The 23,556-nt window shown below is 41.1% G+C and overlaps 2 protein-coding genes across 4 annotated transcripts in view; one reads left to right on the forward strand and one right to left on the reverse strand.

The window, feature by feature from the left end:
• The window catches only part of macrod1 (mono-ADP ribosylhydrolase 1), a 153,447-nt gene that overhangs the window by 38,701 nt on the left and 91,190 nt on the right, over positions 1 to 23,556 (forward strand). The gene's annotated exons all lie outside the window — the stretch shown is intronic.
• flrt1b (fibronectin leucine rich transmembrane protein 1b) overlaps positions 1 to 23,556 on the reverse strand; it is a 42,162-nt gene that overhangs the window by 9,894 nt on the left and 8,712 nt on the right. For both annotated transcript variants that reach the window (XM_042493073.2, XM_088080995.1), the window contains exon 2: positions 1,004 to 2,077. The gene's annotated coding sequence lies outside the window, so the exon portion shown is untranslated. The remainder of the gene's footprint in view (positions 1 to 1,003; positions 2,078 to 23,556) is intronic.

Consider the following 23,556-nt stretch of genomic DNA (forward strand, 5'->3'; position numbering starts at 1 on the left):
GTTAGGCATGGACCCAGACTTTATTTTTTCTCTTTTCTTAACGGTATTTTTAGCTTAAATCTCGACTATTTCCAAGCATTTGAGATACAGAGAAAGTAAGGGAGGAGAACACATGCACACAAGAGGGAGTGTCAAGGTAGGAGCTGAGACCATATTGGGAATGCTCTATGAATATCAACTAGCATATGCTTCGGTGCCACGCTATCCCCACTTCCCTTTCATAAATATCCTCTTGGCACAAACCTGTATGTGTGTTTTGCCTACATGCCAAGGTTTCCTATCCACACGTCCTCTTAATGATCCTTAGATTTTCTGTCTTCCTCCCTGCCTCTTTCTCTCACTCTGCCCAACTGTCGCTCTCCCTTATGGCACTCTCCTCTCTCCGCATCTTTATCTTTCAAGCCATCTCCCATCCATACACCGCCACCTCCTCTCCTTCATAATCTTTCATTATATCCACTCCCAGGTTTGTTTACAGAAGTGTCCATGCAGTCACCCTCCTCCTCTCTCTCCTCTCACTCCTCCCCTGTCTCTTTTTCTCTTTCTAATCCTCTTTTATCGTTTCCTCTACAGTCGTCCGCTGATTCCTACACAGCGAGATTGGATCAATCAGCTCTGGTTCAGTCCTCCTGCCCAGACCTCCTGTCTCTCGCTCCCTCGTGGCGACTTAGTTTCTCTTTTTCATTTAGATGCAGCAGACCCCCCACCTCTTATTTTTCCCCACCTTCTCTTTCTCACTCCCTCTAGGCCTCAGCTTTCTCGCCTCCGCATTCGCCTTCCTCTCCCTTTGCGACGCCGCCCCCTCCCCTAACATTTCAATCATGATCTGAAATAAAAGCCTTTGTGAGAGCACAGAGCTTGTGTGTTTATTTTTTTTTTCCTATCATGTAGCTGAAAGCGAGATGTAAGTGTGGTGTTCGTCATTGCGGTGGATGCAGGAAGAGAGTGTGTTTGTGTAAAAGGTCTGATCGACCCAGGGTGTGATTGCAGAGGGCTTGCTAACCTGCTCAGTCTCTGTGCCTTTCACGTACGCTGCAGCTTTGTTTTTCTTCTATCAAGGATTTGTAGAGAGTTGTGTTGGTGTGTCTGTATTTGTGATCGAGGATGTATCTGTGGATCTCTGTGTGTTAGCGCGGTTTCCCAGTCTTCTTTGAATCGTTCACAAGTGTAGCCTTGCTCCTCGGGGCCGTTGAATCTTCCTCAGCTTGGGTGAATGATGATAGGGATGATGATAGCCTGTACTCCAGGGCTCCGCAAGCAGCAACACCAGCATGGCTCAAAGCCGCCTCGGCACCCACATTTGTGTGTTGTGTGTGTGTCCTACTGCCAAGCTCTCTCTCTCTCTCTGGGGTAAGGGGCTTTTAGGCCTGCCAACTCAAGTCATCTTCAATGAGCGTCCAGAGGCCTAATTCTGAAACCACTGCTCCACACCCAAATGCTACAGTTGGGCAGACAGTCAGAAGATGGTTGAGGGCTCAAGGGTCCTTCTTCGAAGTCAAAAGCAATCCTGGATACTCGTGCAAGCAGTGGGTCATGCAAAAATAGTACAGTGCTGTGCTACACTTGCTTTCAATAACCAGGTAGTGGGCTTAATTAATGTGCAACAAGGAGAGAATAAGTGGGATTTCCACAGCTCAGAAAAATCCAGCAAGAAGTCCTTACGGTTATTAGTTGTATTATAACAATTACTACAACATAGATTTCACAGTTCAGTGGTGGTAATGAGTATGTTTGAGGCTGTGATGGACAGGTTGGCCCGGTGCAAAGTACAGGCTGTAAGAGTCCAAAGGCTTCTTTCTTTCCTTCCTCTCAGTTTCCGCCTCACTCTCCTCTGTTAAATTTTTGATCGCTTCCTTTTCAGTTCACACAGATGATCTTCAGAGGCAGCAAAGCACGCTGGCCGTGCGTACTGTATGTAGTCTGCTCAGAGCAGTGCTGTGATGATCAGTCACGTGGCTCAGTGTGAAAAGTTCCCCCACAGGTTAGCAGAGATGGACGGCCATCTAGTATCCTCAAGGTAGATGTCTCTGGTGTTGGCTTCAGCAGCACAGCTGGCTGAGTGTTAGTGAGTGCCAGCCTGAGAGGAGACAGCAGACAAATACAGTATAAGACTTTTCATTCAGAGATGAATTAAGGTATTTAAGAAATTTGTAAAGTGGAAAATCCGTCTTAAAACGCACACAAAGGGCTGTTTGTAACAAAAGAAATGAAAAATGGATAACAAGAGTCAGTCAGTTTTAAGCCCTTTAACTAGCTTTTAGTATTAAGTGAGCCCAAATTTAAGGGGCTCAATGGCTTTAAATATACAATATAATATTGCTGAATCCGGGTGAAAACTGCAGGGGAGCCTGGCTCCTCCTATAAAACATGAGCTCTACGGTGCAGTGCTGCTGAAGCGCTCTAAAAAGTCTTTCCGTTATTTTTTTCTCCAAGTTGAAGCTATTCAGAGGAGGCTGGGACACTCTCTTTGACCCCATCAGAGCTATGGGTACAACACAAGTTGTAATGTTATAGGGTTACAACAGACAACACTAGAAATAAAGGGACAATGTCCACTGAGGTGCTCTTTGGCTGTGGTATTTGGTGTGCTGCGACTGACATAACTTTTTGGGTACGGTCTAATTGATGGCAGCTGATATACAATAGAAAATTTTTATACAGAAAGCATTTGTTTTTGGTCTTTCGTTAACTCTATCTTTTATTAATTGCAGAACTGTAATTCTCACTCATCTCTTACTATATTTTGACCCAAGACAGACTGCAGACTCCTCAGTAAAACAAATCAGTCACCCCATGTTCTGTGTTAGTGCACCGGCTATTGAACCTCTCGGAAAGTATAGACCAAATTTTACTGTGCATGTGCTCATCCACAAAGACATGATCCAATATGACACTGTGACTTCTACTTTTAACCTTTTTGTTCCAAGGGAAGAAATACAACATTCAAAATTTGCATAATTCAATTAAATTTAATATACATCTTAAGTGCTTGATCCAAACATCATTACAGCGTTTGTCATAAGAGAGCCAATATGTTGTCATATTGACATTTTAAGTGTTTTCATTGACTCATGCATTGGGTAACAGGCAAGAAAACATTCCACCTTAAAAGTTACTGGTAGCAGCTATAGGTAGTCTTTGAACAGCACTGGGAATTAATTTAAAAAAGACAGCAAAACATCCTTTCATTTCATACTCAAGTTGTCTTGATAAATATTGTATTGAAAAATGTAAACGGGCCACCGTATGAACAGTTCTTCCATAACCTTGAAACGAGCCCCAACTTCACATAAACAAATAGCACTACACCGCTGAGGATCTTCCCTTAATAACATGATTTGTAAAATTTTGGGTGTCAATAAAAATTGACAATACACTATTAATCATGATTTCAGCTTTTCTGTACCTTCACCATCTTGTATCTTTTAATATCAGGTGGTTATTGATTATGATTTATGCATGAAGGTGATTCACCACTCCTTTACTTTAGATATCAGCATGTGGTTTGATGTGGTTATTAACTGGTTATATCATGTCAGATGTGCTGACATAAAGCAAGTTGGCCTCCGTGACTGCAGTGCTGAATGTATTTTTGCAACAAGAATAGTCCTCTCTCTGAGACATATGCAAGCCTCACACACGCCAGTTCACACACTGGCCTGAACAGTTCTTGTTTTTACTTTTGCACAATTTAAAATACACACACACACACACACACACACACACACACACACACAAACAAAACAATAGCGTACTGTTCAGGGAGAGGTAGAAAATCTGAGTGGGTTTATTTAAAGCCTTCACCTAAAAAATGTTAAAATTTCAAAGAGATCACAAAAATTAACGTACAGAAAATAATGACAACATAAAAGTGATTACAAGCTAATAACAAATGATATATGTATATGTATATATATACAGTTATAAAATGTGAAGTGATCTCAAATGTCTTTCATGCAACTTGTACACTTTACCTTGTATACTTTATTGGCAAAATATTCAAATATTGCCACATCAGCTTACGTGTGTTTTACGTCTTTATTGCTAAAGTAGATAAAAGCTTAGGTGCTTTTACAGGGCTGCATAAATGAAATGCTTTCCCGTCTTCATTTTTAAATTTTTTTTATACCAGCTGTCTTTAAGAGACCCCAAGATGTACTTTTGGATTTCAGCGTTGGCAAAATATGGAATACTAAAAGCTACAGACAAAATAATTATCCCCATCAGAACGGTTATACCTTTTAAAATTAAGTACCTCGTGAAAATACTTCCTGAAGGTCAACGCTGCATATGCGCAACACTAAGCTCCCAACGGACACAAACCTCCCATTAAGGTAACTCCATATTTTATATCTGTTTTTTTTCCTCTTCACACAAAGCTTTTGAGCTTTCATTAACCACCACGCGTTAAGTGCCTGTATCTTGCGTGCGGAATCAAACCCCCCAGTGTACACTGGCTTTAGAAATATAAGGTTTTCATCAGGCATACTGAGTGTACAGAGACAGATTCATCAAGGCCATTAACTGCTCCGCTGCTCACATTCGCCTGTTCACTTCATCCCAGAGTAAGTAGACTACATAGCCAACTGGGAAATTATCATGCAGTTTGCTTAAACACAAATAGAGACAAATAAAGCCGTCCTCATTTTCATTTTCAAAGGACACACGCTGCAGCTGAGAAGAAGTTGGTCAACAGCCTTGTGTGTGTGCCTGAAGGGTATTTAAGATCATCCCTAAATTATATACCATACATCTTAAACTCGGGGTGACTGTGTGTGTTTCTATTTCAGATTCGGTGTTTCAACTGGTTCCACAAATGGAAAGGAATGTGTTTAATTGGGTGTGCAGTTTAGTGGGGTACTTATGTGACCGGTTTGGGATGAAGTTGGGCAGCGTGTGGCGAGATATATTGTCCTTTTTATAAAACAGCTCCCAGACTGATATCCAGTTTGTGGCATAGTAAACTGATTTATATGTGCAGAGTGCGGCTAACATGCGTAATGAAAACAGCTCGAGATGGCAGAGAATGCTAAATAGACATTGTTTGCAAAATGCATCGACTTTGTGATTGGCATTTAAGGAGAAATGAGATAATGGTCGACTCAAGGGCAGTCTGGATGTATACACAGCTTTATGTTTGGTGCTGTAGGAATGTTATAAAATGCTATACCCTCTTAATCCCATTCCTTTGTAATTCATTGATTGATGTCTAATGCTTCAAAATAATTAAATCCTCTCATGTTAGTATTTTGGAGGGCAAAGCTTTTAAGTAGCTTCGAAGTCAAACCATAATTCAAACCAAGACTTTTAATTGGATGTCATCAGTCATGTATTAAAAGCAGATGTCACCTTTAATGACAGTAACTGTCTTTTTAAAACAAGTCCCCGTAATTGGTGGCAAACTCTGGTCCAAAACTACCCTTACTCTCCTCACTAATCTTTGCCCACCGCAGGCAAAATGTCTGCCTGCATTGGACAAGATGTGAATATTGAACATCAGCAGCATTTCCACAGCTCACTGCCATTGCCCATTAGACATCAATATGTGAAGCTCTATCTGTATAATGTCGAGGCTGTCCTTAAAAGTTTTTGTGATGGATTTTCAGAAGCCCAGCTGGGGGGTGGGGGGGTGATGTGGAAGAGGAGAGGGAGCGAATAAGGAGCATTAGAGAGCATGTGTCAGAGCAGGGCATAAAGAGTGAGGAGCATTTAGGAGATGGGAGTATCTGAATCTGAAAACAGTGTTTGTCAGAGGAAGGTTAGAGAAAGGTGTAGAAAATTACGGACTCCTGTTCATTATTACTGTGTTTCAATGCCTATTGTTGTAGCAATTGAAACACATTTCAAAGGTAATTTCTCCCTTATTAAATGCCACACAACATTAATACAACACCTGAATATAACGGTTAACCTCCAAGGAAGAGATAACATAAAGCCTGTTACAGGTGAATAGATGCACCTTGACATGTAAGCAGCTGCATTCAACTGGATCACAAAAGGACTTTGAGTGCTCATTGAGTTTATCTCCTCTTTTAAACAGTTTTCAAGCCTTTGATGTTAATAAGGGCAGATTTTTTAAGGGCAGGCTCATTAGAAATCTATAAAAACTGACAGAGTCGAGTGTCCTAGCAGCACCCTCCTTCACATTCAAATTCTGACAGTTTAGAAAAACTCTTGACTTTGGCGGTAAAGGTGGGTCAATGTGAGGTCAACAACTGTACAATATGAAGTTGCATCTTAACTGTGATGCTATACAATTTTAAAATGAAGACGTTGAGCCATAAGATCCTTTTTACATGAACTATAGCGCATGGTCTGAAGTGGATTGCGCAGGCGCATTTAGGACATATCCAACTTCACTTTTGCAAGTAATAAAAAAGACGTAATCTGACGCAAAAAGTCACAAGGGGCAGAGGGGTTAGTCCCTTAAAGGTCAAGTGTGTAGAATTTAGGGCAGGCATGTCCAAGGTTCGGCCCAAGGACCAATTGTGGCCCACAGACCGATTTTAATTGGCCCGTGACTTCCAAAATATAGCCTGTGTTATTTGGCCTGCCACACAATATTGGTTAATCAAGCAGGTTCACTATTGCATTTTTTCTGTATCTCACGATGGCAGCACGACATGCACTGAGTAGGTACAATGCAGGAGGAACTAATGAGTTTTAATAAAATTAAAACTATAATAAGCAAACTAATGCAGACATTTCCTGCTAGGTAGCAGAAATGGCCACAGCAAAGAAGCGTAAAGTCAACAGCAAGGGCCGGCACTTTCAGGAGTGGTGGGAAGTTGAATACCTTTTCATAAAAAAAAACAAACAAACAAAAAAAAACTGTGTGATGTGAGAAGCAGCTGGCCTCCATGTATTTTTTTTACATCTGGCACCCAATTGGGAAAAAAAAGTTATATAGGGGATCAATTGCAGAAATTGAATATCCATAACTGTGTTTTCATTAGTGTGTAATCACTTGGAAATAAGAATCAGGTTTTTGTTACCATAGATGAGCTGTACATAGGAAGCGAGTCCTCTTCCAAGGAGTTGGCCATGTTGTTTCTAGAGTATCATGGCGCGGATAAACCCAACATTGACCCTACATATGGCTGATTGGGTTTTTACCTGGAAGCAACCATGTGTTCTCACCAAGCTTGGAAAATGAACAGTATTAAGTTGGTTGCAATCTGCAACCTCATCGCTAGATGTAACTTAATTCTACACACTGCACCTTTATTTAATCTTAGGTGTGTTTTGGATATAACACAAATTCAACCAATCATCTTCCATTAAAGCCAGGTGTGCCTTTACCTGTGATGGTGCAACTTACATGGCAGATTTGGCAAATTGGAGCAGCGAGGGGCTGTCTGTTGAAAGAACTGCAGTAAGAGCAGTAATGTCTCTGCAGTAAATATCGTGGGACATTTAAGCAGCAAAACTAAAAACGATTATAAACTTGACAGAGGAAACGAACTAAACTTTTAGCTTCTGAAATAAGCTCTTAATCTATTAATGTGGAGACAGCGGCTCTGCGCTGCTCTCTGCTGCGTTCACAGTTCGGAGAATGTAATTAATATTTTCCTCATTGATGATGTACTATTTCACCCATCAGAAACCTCTGTGTGTGTGTAAAAAAGCAGAGTGTATGCACATTGTGTGAGCCCGCCTGTAGGTGCATCTACTGCCTGAATAATGCACCCTTTACATAGCAGGACAGCACCGTTTAGTTTCGAGCAGGTTTTTGTTGGTCAATGGTGCAGTCGTCTCTGCTGCCTCACAGCAGACCTGACCACACCTCATTTTAAGACCTACATGTCCATGGGTGCCAGATGGGTGCAAATATGTATGCAACATAAGAGCTGGCTGTAAAAAGGATAACTGCTGTGGTCTGAATGTTTATTTAGATAAGTACAAGAGCTAAGAATACACTAGAGCTCAAACATTTAGTTAATAAACTGATTGGTGAAGTAGCGACATAAATAATTATTTAATGGTTTGAGTGATTGTTTTTAACCCAAATGTCAAAACTGGTTGCAGCTTCTAAAATATTAATACTTGTTGCTTTTGTTGTGCTTTTATGAATTTTTGAATATCAATGTGTTTTGCACTGTTGGTCAGACAAAACAAGCAATTTAAATGTTAAATTCATGAATTTGTGAAGGGCATTTTTAATTTTTTTTCATTTGATTAATGGTTAACATAAGACTGATTAATCAACAATGAAAATAATCATTATTTGCAGCCCTAGGATTGACATTATGGAGTGTCTTTTCTCACAAAATAAATCTGCCAAGTGCTGATTGTCAGATTGTATTGATTGTATTTGTCCAGAATATGATCTCAGGGTTTTCAGGTCACAGTCCATTTACTTTCTTCCCACATGTTTAAAATTCATTTTATTAATGTCCTGTATCCTTCCAGAGTCAAACCACAGTCAAATTAGTAACTGCTCTCTGTTAGCATAAGGGACATTAGGACTTAATGTCATTTAGAGATGCTGGCAAATGATCTACAGCGATGTAAAACAGTAAGGGATGCAGAGAGGGAGCAAATATTTCAGTAATAAAGTGAAAAACATATCATTTTCCTCTGAGTAGTTAAAACTTTGTGAAACCTACAAAAGTATTCCTGCATATTATTTCCTGGTTTTACTTTCTACTTACTGTCATAACTCTTGCACCTCTAGTGAGGAGCAGCAGCAGTAATAAAGAGAGCCATTCCCACACTTTGGGCAGGTGACCCATTTTGTGTTGAGGTCAGAAACATTCCTGAGTGACTCTCCACTGTGCGCCTTTTCTGTTGTACTTGTTTTTTTCTGCATAACAGAGAGCAGAGAGAGAACGTCTCGTTCCTCAGGGGGACAGAAATCACTCTGCTCTTGTGAGCCAGTCAATGACAACTGTGTAGCCGACAGGCACGCTGCAGTATGTGACTTTCACTGTGGCTTCTGTGCAGTCCAAATGCTTAGCTGTTTTGTTTTTGTCTTTGCTTTGTGCTTTAATGATTGGATATTAGCGTCTTTTTCTTTGCTTTGTGGGACAGTGGAGAAGGCTGGTGATAACCCAGCTGAATAAACTGGCAACAAAAATAGAGAAATATACAAGAATGAACATATATAGATAATGCATATGGCCTCACGGTTACTGGAGGCTCCAGTCATGACATGTGTTGGACACTTTTTAATGCAAAACATCTGTTTGAAATAAGTATACAGATGTGTAAATGTGCTGTGAGTGATTCATGGTCTTACAGATTTACAGATGGAGATACAAAAAAATGACCAGAGTATTTATATGTGCGTTGTTAGAGGTCAGCTTGTACAATTTACAGATGGAGGTGAAATGTAATCCCCCTTTACACTGCCTCTTCAAGGAGGGAATTACATGCTTTCATGCTGCCTGCTGTATAACAGGTACGATCGCGGGATGGGAGGGACAGATTTTTCTTGCCTTTAAGCCGGCATTGGAGGTAGTTACAGCGCTTAAACAACCTCTGTGTAAAAGGAACAGCTGGCAGGATGGGATTATGGGTGGCACTGATGTGATGTTTCGACAACGTGTTGACAGTCCACTGTTGGAGATTTAAAAAGTAGATGATAGCAGTTGGCAGCTATCTCAAAGAACAGCGGCTGTAAATGTTAGCACATTAGGAAAACAATGAAGTCTGGGAGCTCCATACCCTCTGAGCAGAGAACAAGATCAGCTGCCATATAACAGGCGATAATAGGGACGGTAAATGATTGTTATTGCCATGTTATCATTAAAAAAGTGTGACAATGCAGTGTTAAACGTTATGCCGCTTTTGCTTCTGCGATGCCAGCATGCTGTCTGTATCATACACCGTAGTGGCCTGATGCTTGTTGTTTTGCCAGTTGTTTTTGATCTGTGTAAGAATGTGAAGGCGGCATACGGAAGGGAATTTGTGGCGGCCCTATAGTGCTATGCCTGCATATAAAGGGCTTTAGAGAGGAGAGTCTGGTACAACAGGTGTGTTTACTTGCACAACTCTTAGCTTTGACATGAGGTACGATGAAAGGAAATTATGCAAATGAGACTACAAACAAAGAGTGCATGCTTTTGCCTTTTTCATAAAAAAATTACCAGAAAAAATCTAATCTTTTTATTTTTTCAAATTCTCCTTGAGATGACCTTCTAGCATGCATTATCACGAATTTGAAACATTGTACTGGGTGGCAGCGGGAAATTGACAATATCAAATCTCCATTTCCATTCACCCTTTGCTCCATCAGGCTGTTCAGAATTATTCAGAAAATGGAAAGCAAAGAAAAGTGACAGCTGTGATACTTGGCAGCGTGCTCGTTCTGTGCACTGTAGGGAGCGAGGAGCTAGGAAGTGAGGGAGTAGGAGCTAGGGATTAATAGTTGCAGGGCTGGGGACCAAAGTCTGAGCACTTTGTAATCATGTGGCTGCCTAACCCCAGTGTTAGCGAGGTTGATGAGCATGCGTCCCTGCTGACACATACTCTCTCTACATCCACTCTGCTGAATATTAATATGGAGGAGAGAATTCCTCTGAGCCCCATTGTCAGACGGCCCTATTGTTCTCTGCTGGCCTCTGCCTCAGCGTGTGTGTGTTTAGTGTTAATGCGTAAGTTGGTGTCTACATTGTGCGCTTATGCATATTATGCCCATGTCTCCATCGCGTGTGTGTGTCGGCTGCAGCAGAGCAGCAGTTAAAGCAGCAGTGAGGGAGATGAGGGGTGTGTTCGTGGCCCGCCATGGCCCATAAAGAGAACTGGCCTGAGAACACTTGGACCAGCCATCAGGGCCCAACATTGGCAATTATTTCACCTAGAGGCACTATCTGTAAAATGAACACTCTCATTAAAACGGCCCTGTGTGTTTGCACGCGTGCATGCATGCAAATATGTGTGTGCACACGTACGCCCGCAAGTCAATTTAGAGGCACGGCAGAAATATGGCAGCAGAAATGCTTGTCTTTCAATCAAAGTGTAATGTGTTGTTTATGATGTTTGACTGCGGATGTGTGCTCGTGTATTTACACATTTCCTTGTGTTTGCGAGCACATCTGTGAGTGTGTGTTTATGGAGGTATGTATCTGTACGGATTTATGTGTGACTGTTTAACTACCCCGCACACGTAACCTCCCCATCTCTGCCTCCCTGTTTCTCATTTACTGAGCGAGCGCCAGAGAGAAGGAGTGTGGGGGGAAACGAGAAAACAAGTGATAGGGGGGAAGGAGAAGGAGAGGAAGGGAGAAAGAGGGATGGTGAAATAGAGGCGGAGTGGGAAGGAGGAGGGTGGAGGTTTATACAGGAAAAATGAAGTGAGGCTGGAGTAAAAGGGAGAGAGGAAGGGAGACGGCAGAGAAGAGGGGGAGATAGAGAAGCAGAGGCAGGAAGACGGGGGGTGGAAGAGAAAGAGGCGGAGGAGGAGGCAGCAGATTTATGAAGCCATTGGAATGTAATTTGGAGGCAGAAATTACTGTCAGCCTGAGCAAGGTTTAAAGTCAGTGAAGCCTGAATCCAGGGCCTGCCTCTATGTGTGTGTGTTTGTGTGGCAAGTGTCACAGACAAATGGATAGCAAATGTGATGCAGAATAATACCACAGAAGCTCTGCAGTTACTTGTCATACACACTGATCGCCATATGTGTGTGTATATGTGCACTTTTTTTTCCCCCCTACTCCTCCATGCATGAGTGACGTGACTACACGGCATCGGAACATAACCCTCGCATTCATATTTAACAGCTCATATTTCATCTATGCTTGAAGACACAGATACACACACACACACACTTGCACACACACAGATGCAGGCACTGAATTCTTGTCAGGCTGTGAAGGCCGTGACTCCGGCAGGCTCAGTCGAGGGTGTCGGCGTGGACAGAGCGAAGGCTGGAGGGAGCAGAGCGGGAGAGGAAAAAGACAGAGAGAGTGTCAAGGATAGACAGAGAGAAAGGTAGAGGTGGGAAATGAGAAAGAGAGAGGGAGAGACTGGAAGAGGGGCTAAAAAGAAGAGTGAGAGGGATGTGACTGGCTTTCTAACGCAGCAATACACAGCTTCCATTTAGCATGAGAGGGAGGGGCAGCGACGGAGAGAGATGAGGGAAGCAACAGACAGGGATAATCAGCAAAGATCTGAAGGGAGGCATTCGTCTGTAACCCCCCCCCGGTGTGTGTTGGCTTTATTTTTGCCGCTAATTTCTACTCGGACTCCTCATCAATTAGCTGCAGTGGGCGAATGATTAAAAGGACAAGGATGGTGTTTTTTTTATACTCTCTCAACAAATTCAAAACTAACAAGATGTTGCTCCATCTCGCCAATACTTTTCTCAGCCCCAAGCCTGTTTGTTTCTACAGTAGAAAAGTCTTTAAAAACTGATCAAAAATAGCTGAGAGCTGTGGTTTTTAGCAGACGTCACTCAAACAGGATTGAAGAGTGTATTTGTTGGGGACTATTTTCAGCCTTGGATTAACACTGATTTGATGCGCTAATGAGTATTTACAGCAGCAGGACATCTGTGGTGGCATTGACTCAAAATAAGTGTGTTTATGTTTACTGTAATGAGTAAATGTATGGCTTATTTATGTATTATTAATAACTTTGTGGTGACAGTGTTGCTACTGACATTTTTGACAACATCTAGTTCCTGTTCCCACAGAAGTTGAATGCACTTTTTCAGTCATTTCAAATGTGAGCACCTGCAAAATGTATGCAAAGGTTTTACGACACAGAGGACTGTGGCTTGTTGACTTTGGTGTTTTTATGAGATTTGTTGACAATTAGGGCTGTCACGAAAAGCAACAATATTGCAATACAGAAGGGATGGGTGATATATTTATTATACGCAATGTATCACAGCTTGTTCCACGTGGGATAGATAAAATTACTATCAACGAACATCGAGTATAAATTGTCACTTTTTTTTTAAGCAACAGTCATGAGACTTGCTTCTGCATTTCGGTTCTCTCTCTCTCCTATGGCTCTCTGCCTCGCACATGGTAACAGTCGTTTAATAAACTCCGTTATTACAGTATTTTATTAAACTTTAGAAGAGCAGTAGTTTATTCAACTTTGTTATATGGCAGTACTTTAGTAAGTGTAACTAGTTCTGTAACTGTAACTTAGTGTCACTGTAGTTCATTTCGTATTTTGTATTTTAACAACCGCTATGACCACTTAATGACCATTTTTCTTTTTTCTATTTTCCATGGGCATGCCGCATACTTACACTCTGTTACAAACATCAGCAAGGTGATGTTGAGTATCTATTCTGTGCTGTGTGTTGCACATTTGCCGTTTTTTTCCCTTGTCACAGAGAGTTGACAATTATTCAACTTTGGTTAAAACGGGGCAACCTCTGGCTCACCTGGTGGAGTGGGCACCCCACATAAGCTAAGGCCTTTGCAGTGGCTTGGGTTTGATTCCAACCCGTTGCCCTTTGCTGCATGTCATCCCCCTCTCTCTCCCTTTCCTAACTATCTTCAGCTGCAATATTAATAAAAGCAATGCAAAAGCCCGCAAAAAATAATCTTAAAAAAATAACAAAAAATTGGTGAAAACACTGCAGCCGCTTGTCGCTGTCACTTTTTACCCAGCCATCCAATCACAGTGGAGAAGAGGCGGGACATATACCACAAAGACCAGTTGTAACGCTGCTAAATTTCAACAACAACAATGAAGGAGAAATTATTACTGAGCCCCCTTAGACTGAGCCCCTACACGCTTCAGTCTTCCCTTTATCCAGAGCAGGTACTCTACCCTGTGCCAACATTTTTACTTCCATGGATATTCTGCGTCATAGCAGCCAGAGGCCACCAAAGTGTCTCAGAAGAAAAAAAATGCACCTCATTGCCTTTCTGTGTTCTTCATTTACATATTTATTTACCGCAGGCAAATTCCCTCACTGTGACAGCACTATTGACAAGAGGTTTTATATAAAACAGTGCCAGCTTCACCTTTAATTTGTGTACAATGTGATCATTTGTTTATTTATTTGCACATACGCATGTATGTATAGAAAAGACAGAAAAAGAAAATTATATAACACTGTGCAGAGAGAGGCTAGCAACCAAAAAATAATCTATGATACATCCCCTAATAAATACCTATAATCATTCATAAAAAGAAAAAAAATATAGACAAAGATTGCATAATTGATCAAAATGTCAATACTGAAGAGTAATACAAAGTTGAGAAAATGTACAAAAGACAAAAAATTGTATTTATAAAGTAAAATGGATTGCAAATTAATCAGTGAAATGCTGTGACTCTCTACAATATAGATTCCTATGCAGATGTATTTTAATAATGATAATTAAGATTATAATTGCAATTTCTAACAGGTTCCTGCAAAGTGTGGTTCTAGAAGTCCAGGATTAGCTCTATTCAAAGCAAAAAAGGCAGCTGTCCTTGATAATCTGGAAGAAACATGGACACTCATGGCAACTTGAACCGCTTAGTGCATCATTCAGATTTGGAGCAGAAACCAATATCACAAAATAACAAACAAACAAACATACAAAAAAAAATTCCAAGGCCTTACAACCTCACAACAGTTCTGTAGTAAGTTGAGCATTAACCCGCCCCTGTCTCAGTCACTCAGAAATGGGACAAATATATTTAGAGAGATGTAAGTGCACTCCTTTAACACAGCGGTAAAGTGGCTGATGTACTAATGTTCTTATCGCTTTTATCCCATATTTGAGCCATTTGATGTGACAAAACTGTTTTTTTTTTATTTTACTATAGTTGTAAAATGTAATCCACAGTGAAATGTCGTTCTTTTCTTTTTTTTAAAGCTCAGCTCTGAAATCCCTCACTGCAGCAATGTGAGGCACAGCTCTTAAAATTACATTTTTCTTTTTTGTTGCACACATGGAGAGGAAATAAAATGTCACAATGCTGAGAAATGTCAAGACAAATGTGTTTAACACAGTCAATAATGTTTCCATTTTATCAGTTCATGAGTCAGATCCGTTCCTGGGTGGTTTGTACACCAGCAGCTGTTGCCTTGAAATGGGAACCTCTCTCTCTCTCACATGCAAAGTTCTCCACATCCTCACCACACTCACAGGAATGAACACCCTCTTCGACTCTCTTACATTTCACACACACTTTGTTGCTCTTTTAACCCGTGAACTTAGGCTGACTTTGTCTCCTTCTCGCTAACACACACACAAACACACCATCGCTCTGGTCTTTGTTCTTCTAGCCAGTGATAATGATAGCAACACCATTATGCACTGTGACAACACTACCTCCCACTTACTCTCTATGGCAGTTCACACCACGGCACGGTCTCTGATTCTGTCTCTCTCTCTCCGCTTCCCTCCATCTCACTGCTCTCACTCAGAATAGTCTTCAGGTCAATTATCTCTGAATTTGCTTATGCAGTAGGACGAATACTTCTGGCTGCTGGAAGGTGTTAAGTAGCAGCTGTAGATTATTTAGGAGGTTTTCAGCATGTTTTTTTCTGACATTCATTCTCCTTCAACACCTTCCCTTCATGTTCGCTCTTCTTGTTTTTCAATTTAGATTCTGTTTTTTTCCTGCCATCATTTTTTGGTCTCTTCCTCTGCTTGCTGGCGCGTCTTTTAGTTGTCCCTTTCATTCTTATTTCTTGCCGTCTGTGTTTGTTATGCTGTCTTTGTCCATATGAGATTCTCTCTCTTTGTACTTTTTTTTTTAACTTCCTTTCTCTCATTAGTGCTTTCTTTAAAGAACCTGGGCAAAATTGAAGAAAAAAATGCATTATGTTATTATTAACTTTTTTTTTTCTTTATAAATTGTTGTTGCTTAACACCTAAAGATTTCCTTGTAGTAAATTGGGCTCAGACTACAGGAATTTTGGGCCAAATTTTCACCCGTCCCGACGACTGGAGGATGGAGGGGACCTTGGTACGTTCCAGTATTCAACCCAGATTAATTGGCACAGTGAGAGGTTTATGGATCCAGTCTTAAACTAGGGCCAGAATAAAGGGGTTCTAAGTACTTCCCAAACACATTCATTTCCACTAAAACTTAACTATTGAAATTTGAACTGAAAGTAAAACTTATCTATACTCTCTTCAAAGCCAGACTTTATTGACAAAACTGTAATTTTACCTCGCTGAACACGAGAGGTGCTGGTCTACTTCTGCCTCAGTCAGTTCGGTTGTGTGAGGGGCCGTACTCATGCCACTTGTGCACTTCATTTTATTGTTTTCAATGGAGACGCATGACAGGCATGTTCATAAGCTTCGATGACGCCGCTGGGACGCACATGCGTTCCCTGTTTTTCAGGGCCAAACAGTTGCACCCTGAGGTGAACAGAGTTCAACTTTGGAACGCAGCAGCACGCGTTGCAAGTCATATGACGAGGAACAACCAATCACAGCCGGCAGATGTCTTTCCTTTCTTCCATAAATATCTGGAAGAGAATTTGATTATTTAAATAGCTTTACATTGGACCTCCCTTGGACTATATTTAAGGCTTAATACACACTGAAGAAACACCTGGGAGAAGATCTGCTCTCTGCACTATGGTTGCTTAGCAACCTTAGACGCAACCTGCCTCTATGCAGATGAAAGTTGGCACAGAGTGGACGCAAGACTAGCACGCAGCACCTGATCTTGTGCTTTCCAGGCGGTTAAAGATGCGTCGTGTGTACTGCCCCTTATTGTGTGATTTTAGAGTTTTATTTAAAATTCCAGCCGATTTGGAAATCAGGTTGCATCGTGCTCATAAACTTCACAGATGTTATTTTCTCTGAAATAAAACATGCACATACTAAACGATTTGAAAATAATGACTTATCACAAGACAGGATATTATTAACGTTATCGTGCCAGAGGGAGCCACCAACGTGATCTCTGTCACACGATCTCACGGGAGGCAGACTGACATGGTGTAATATTAACAATGCTTTGCAGTAACAACAAAAAGCAAGAGACTAAAGAGGTCTGGTTGAAAAAAAATGGTCAACATGGGTTATCTATTCCTCAGCAGGGAGGTGAGATTTTAACAGTGGGTCAGTTTTATATTTGTCAACAGTAGTATACTCGCTAATGTTAGCCTCAAGGGATAAAATGTTTACTGTTAAACACCGTCAGCTCCATACTGATGTAATCATAACTGTAGTCACCCAGATTTTAAATCCTGAATGTGAAACATGTTTGAAATGATCAGGGAGCCCTGATGAGTCTGTGAACAGTTCAGGAGGTTTCAGAATGGATCTGTAATTATGTTAGTACGGAGAAGCTGATAGTGTTTCCAAGCAATGGTAAACAGTCTAGCCCTTGACCCTAACATTAACTTGCACAGTACTGTTGACAGATATTAAACTGACAATTAAAATTTCACCTCACTTAAGAATAATGTCAGACAGCCTGTGCTGACCATGTTCTCCTCCTGACTGTTTTGGCCTCCCGGTCTTCTTTTTTGTCACTGCAAAGAATCATTCACATTTCAGCAAGTTGTTGCACCAAGTTAGTCTCTGTTTTGTTTACATCCTCTTCACATGAGATCACCTGAGAGACTGGCTCCCTCTGCCACGATAATCTTAATAATGTAATCTCCCATGTTGTGTGATGCACCATTATTTTTAAACCCTGTAGTGTGTGCATGTTTGAGATTAGACAGAAGAACATCTGTGAAGTTTCTGCTCATGTGCGTGATGCAACCCTCCTTCAAAATAGTTTAGGATTATAAAACTCCTGTTGTCCGAGCCTGGCTTTAACAATGAACAAGAATTGTGTGAGCTTTAAACAAACAAAATCCATTAAAAATAAATTAACGGTGCAAAAAGGAACAGATGTATCGAGCCCTGTTAGTCAAAATTATCTAGTTACATCAGTTTGAAATTGTTCTTGGGATAGGTCTAATTAATGAAGAGAGTGTAAGCACTTGCACTCTGTGTGCACTAAATAAATGGTGATGCTTCCAGTGATTTTTGTGTTATTTCCCCTCTTTGCTGGAACAGTTTTAAACTTTGTTAACAGAGAAAATCAGTGATACTGAAGTTACGGCACGTTAATCAAATCTGGCCCCCAATACGGTGCCAGGTGGCGATTTTCTAATTCACAATAAAATAAAGTGATTCACACTGGGAATTGTTTTTGTACTTTTAGTATACACATGGTGCCACAGTGCATATAACAGCATCAAAATCGAGCTTGTTTATCAAAAAAAGTGCCAGTTAAGAATCCCCCACAGCCCCCAATAGAGGTCCTAGCTAAGCCCCTAATGACCCAAAATCATAGAAACAATCTGAAATCCTAGATATGTCAAAAAATCCTAGAAATGTCCTAAAGTTCTAGAAATGTCCCAAAATCAGTGAAATGTCCGAAAGTGCTAGAAATGTCCTAAAATCCTAGAAACATGTATGGGGCTGCTGCGGCTGTAATTTTGCAAAAGTGGCCCCTAAACAAATCAAGTTCCATTTCCCCGGAGTAAATCAACAGTAAACCCGTGTTTTGAGTTTGACTTTGCCCAGTTCAATTTGGGACTGTCCACTTCAAGTAGCTAATCTTGTTATACCAACTTGAAAAAGTTTCCACAGAGGGAGCACTCGCCTCTTCCTTATAACAGTCTGACTTTTGATACGTCATAAATTGATTCTGTGTTGGGATTAAGTATATTTGTCAAGCATCACATCGAGGAAATTTTCACTATCTCTTTTTATCACCTTTTACATGTTCATTCAGTTCAGTTTCAGTTCAGTTCTGGTGTATCAGAGGGAGTCAAAGATAAAATTTCTCCATAAAATCTTTTTCCGGTTGCTCTATCTGTGTATGTGTGTGTATGTGTGTGAGGTGGCTATGCGCTGTGCTTTGTTTTCTTTCTCTCTCTCCGTGTCTCTTCCTCTACTTCTGAGCAGTAAAGCCGGGACAAAACTCTAACGGTGGTAAGATGTGAGCAAGCCACTGAGAGGCAAGCAGTGCAAATGGGAATTTTCAATAGATGAGTCCTGAAACCTATTGTCAGAGGGGGGGTAGAAGATGAAAAAGGAGTGAAAAGGAGTGAAAGAGAGAGGATAAAGAAGAAAGATGGAAGGAGGGGAGCATGGATGGAGGCGGACAGGGAGATAAAGTGAGCTGTAGAGTTTTTGCCCTGGAGGAAGCTAGTTTCCAAAGAGAGAATGAGCAGCAGAGGAGGGAGTAAACGAGACTTTGAGAGAGAGCGCTGCTGGAGAGAGGGAAAGAGAGCAGAGGAGGAGGTGGTGGGCTGGGGATGGACTGACGAGTGGAGGAGAGGAGGTGAAACAGGAGGACAGCAGTGAGTTAGCCACAAGAAAATAATAAAAGTGGAAGAGGCAGACATGGGTGGACACACACCGAGAAACACACACGACACCTTGTGTGAAGGTGTTTTGCATCAGTGCGAATAATGAAAATGCTGGCGGCTTCATTTTAAACACAGCAGCTAATAATTAAAACAGTCAGACCTCACACTGTGGGCTACAGAGACAGCACAGAGATTTTTATGCATAAGCAGTAAATAAACTGTATTATCTCTCTGAGGGCCCTCTGAGGACTTGCGGCTTTGGGTGCTGACAATATATTCACAGTGCCACGAGCCCTCACACACCCGCTTCACCTCAAATAAGGGTTAGACAAATATGCAGGTTTAATGATGAGTAGTCATATTTTCCGACTGACCAAAAAAAAAAAAAAAAAAAAAAAAAAAACCCTCAATTAAAATTTGACCATTTTAATGGCAAGCAGAAACTCAAGATTTAAAATGATTCACTGTTTCTCCCGGCATGGTAATCTTGGCAGGAGTGAAAAGCCTTCTGCAACGGTAATTAGACCATGGGACACTGAAAAGCCAGTGGAGCCCTCAAAGATGAAAGCTTTTAGGTGGGTTGGCAGCTCCTTAAGGCAGGGTGATGCAGGTTTCACTGCAGGTTTTACAGACTGACACCCCTGAAGCTGTGAGTAAAGTCCTCCTACACCGCACTGGAACGATTTCCCTGCTTATGCGATAAAGAAATAATATTCAGAAAAAAGATATTCACTCAAAAAAGTAGCCTCTGTCACATCAGCAGCGCAGCATGTGACCTGACCGGTGTCTGAAAGAAAACAGCTTTAATATCGGCCCGTTGTATTGGGATTCTCTATCAGTCCAGGAGGAATACATTAAATTTATCTGCACAGAAAAACACACACACCCATCTGCCTGCAATATTATGTGCCAGGAGATGCTATGATATACCCCATCTCGCGGCAAAACACACATTTCCACACACGGCCCAGCATGCATACACATCGTCTCATGACAGTATGTGGATAAATAATCCCATTAAATATGATTGAGGGTTTTTCCGACTCAAAGCATTTACTCTCTTTCTCTCTCTCTCTCCCTCTCTCCGTCTCTTTCTCTCACTCAGGATGAGGTATGCACAGGAAGTATCTTCAGACAGGCAATTTACAGGCCGGACACCCTCACACACACACACGCACGCACAAACACACACAACCAGAAGGCACTCTTAGATAGGTCACAATAACTCTCGCTAGGTTGAACTTGGCACTTATGCCTTTGGAGCAGCATCCCTGGAGTCCTTTGTGTGTATGCGTGTGTGCATGCGTGTGTGTGTGTGATGACAGACGAAACAAGTCATTTTAAATCCAATAAGATGTGAAGTACGTGTGGCCTCCTGGTGGCAGGCTAAGGCAGCGTGCTGAAGGTTTGAATCCAGCTGACAGGCTTTGTTACCTCTCACCCACCAACACTTCATCTCTCTCCTCTCTGTCTCTCTCTTTGTCTCTCTCTCTCTCTCTTGCTCTGTCTGTTATTTCCTGTCACTCTCCATTTCATTATTATTTCGGGAAGAAAAAAAGATTGCACAGGAGCTAAAGTTTTTGAAAAGAAAGAAATAAAAACTTATGTGTGAAAGGTGCCGTTGCTGAGTGAACTAAAACCGATGCATCTCCTGTCAGTCTGTCAGTCAGTCAGTCAGTCCATCAGTCAGTCAGCAGCAGCCCTGTTTTCGCTGTTTACCTCTGTTCCTCATTATAAAGAGACAATGAGCACACTCCAGGAAAGGCTATAGGCTAATTATCAAAGCTTATTCAAGCGCAGCGTTGAGCCTGATCCCTGCATACCTGAGAGATCTATTGGAATTCAATACGTCAGGTCAAATACAAATTCCTGCCAGTCGCTCTCAAAAATCGAGCACCATCTTGACATCTTTGCCGCGAGTATAGCACTCTCTGAACATGGCTCGGTAATTGGCTTGTGTGCATGTTTATTTCGTTCTCTGATCATTTCGGATAGCATGGCAGTGTTTGCTTTTCACTCTTTGTTGCCATGGTTGGCTTGGTGATAATTTGGCATTTGGTGTCACTTATACACTTGATGTGGTGCAAATGTAGAAGTTTCAGTTTTTTGGTAGGTTGTAGATATGAAAAACAGCTTTTTTATTATACTGAATTGGGTATAAAATATGTTTTAAAATAATTTATTTTTCGTTTTCTTGCTATTGCGTTTAAAGAGACCTTTTATGCTTTTCTGTATTTTGTGTTATAGGCAAGGCGACTTTATTTGTTTAGCACAATTCATATAAAAGGTCAATTCAAAGTACTTTCATATATATATAATGGTACAATGTTACATGTTTATAGTGATGAATCAGAGATCATTGATCTATTAAAATCCACTGATTTACAAATGTCTCTTTCCCAATGTAAGTTTATGGGAAAAAGTGTTTATGGGCCCTATGGCATCACGTGATGGACTCGGACAGTGTAATTGCAATTTTGCCCACAAAATAAAATTGGCTTCACAGACTTGCGCTGCTCCTTGAAGCTTGTCAAAGACATATGGAAGACCCCGAAATGCTAACCAAAAACAACAGAAGGCTTTTTTTTGAAGGGGAGCTTCAAGAGACAGGTGCTAAAACTGAGTGTCTCAGACAGAGGGAGTACAGGTGTTCCACAGACAGTATGAGGAAAATAAAGTGTTTTTGACCATTTAGGAATGGAAAAACGTTATAGTAGAAACCCAAAATACAACTATGAACCTAAAACTGACCACAATAGGTTCTCTTCAACTGATTGTGAAGGTATTTGAACAAGGATTCAGCAATAAGAGCAAAAAAGCTGATCTTAAAAAAAGATAAGCGTTATCTAGTGTGAAACAAAGAAAGAGCTTTGCAACATACACCAACAAACATGAAATTAGACACTTTCCTGCACATTAGCTTTTAAACCTACACAGACACATTATATTTAAACACCCACTGTTTGTCATTAAGCAGTGGGCTCAGTCAGGAAAACATTGCCAGCAAGGACACACAGTGGGTGCAAGTCCCATAATCTAAAACTGAGCTTTTCTGAAGTTCCAAATGAATTACACACACTGCATGTCATCGCAACACTAATTTCTTGCTTCAGGCCACACACTCAGACTGCTGCAACAGATGTGGACTGTGGTGCAACTGATACAAAATTGGAAAATGTAGACAATGTGGAGCTCATGACACACTGATGCCATTACTAATGCTGCATTTTGGGCTACTATGACAGACTATGGGTCTGCATGTCTTTTTTTTTTCACACGCAAATGCACCGAAGTAAATAACAGGCAAATTTAACAATACATAAAAAAACTATGTTCAGAAATTAGATGACGAATAGCTCTTTTTTTCCCCAAAATAATAACCCCTGGCCATAGGTGCATAATTTATTCATTAATACTTTCATACATGTCCCTCTCCATTAGCTTTCTCTGCCTTTGATCCACGAAGGATCAAAAAGAAATCCCTCTTTGCATCAAATGAACTCCTCATCGAGATGATCACATCTTTGGTCTTCGCTTTCCTTTTATCACTGGGTTTATTCTCTCGTCCAAACTTTTTCTTTTTTACATCTATTTGTGAAAAATTCTCCACGGTAACAACCTCAATTTGTCAGAAATCTCAGCTGACAGTGATACCTACTGATAATTTGTAATTATCGTCCATTAACCTGCAGTTTCAAAGCTTGATGGTGACAGTTAAGTTGTGCTTTTCAGGAGTGTGAGGCGCGAGTGCTAACTATCTGTTGTCTTTCTAGTGGTGAGTGGTGGTTAACACAGTGAGGAGGGTATTCTCTCTAGTTTCCTTTTACTTAAGTGAGAATAATTTTTAATGGAAATAAAGGCAGCTAATTTCTTCATTTTACATTAATTCAGCTCAGTTTGACTTGCACTATTTAATCAAAGGTGCCAGTATTTCTGGAGGCGCCTGGTTGCCTGGTTCAAAGCTGGCTAAGGGAAGAGTGCAGGTGCTCTGAAGTCATCCCTGCTGCTCAAACAAAAGCTCATCTCTGAACTTGTCTCTGTGTGACTCCTCCTCTCTGACCTCCCACACTATTCCTCTACTCCGACAAATGGACCCACACACACCCACACACACACACACACACACACACACACACAGACACAAAGCCATAATGCAATATAACACAGCCTAATGCAAAACCATTGTGTATGTGTGTGTTCATGGCTGTGTGTCAAATAGCCTCCTAAATTCTTAAAACCTTCCCTTGTGTAATGCATCTCCCTGATGTCCATATCTGGCATCATCTGTGGGATATATTTATTTCAGGTTTTCT

This window comes from Plectropomus leopardus, chromosome 8 (assembly GCF_026936395.1).
Source record: "Plectropomus leopardus strain MGB_pleo_1.0 chromosome 8, ASM2693639v1, whole genome shotgun sequence".
In the NCBI taxonomy this organism is placed as follows: domain Eukaryota; kingdom Metazoa; phylum Chordata; class Actinopteri; order Perciformes; family Serranidae; genus Plectropomus; species Plectropomus leopardus.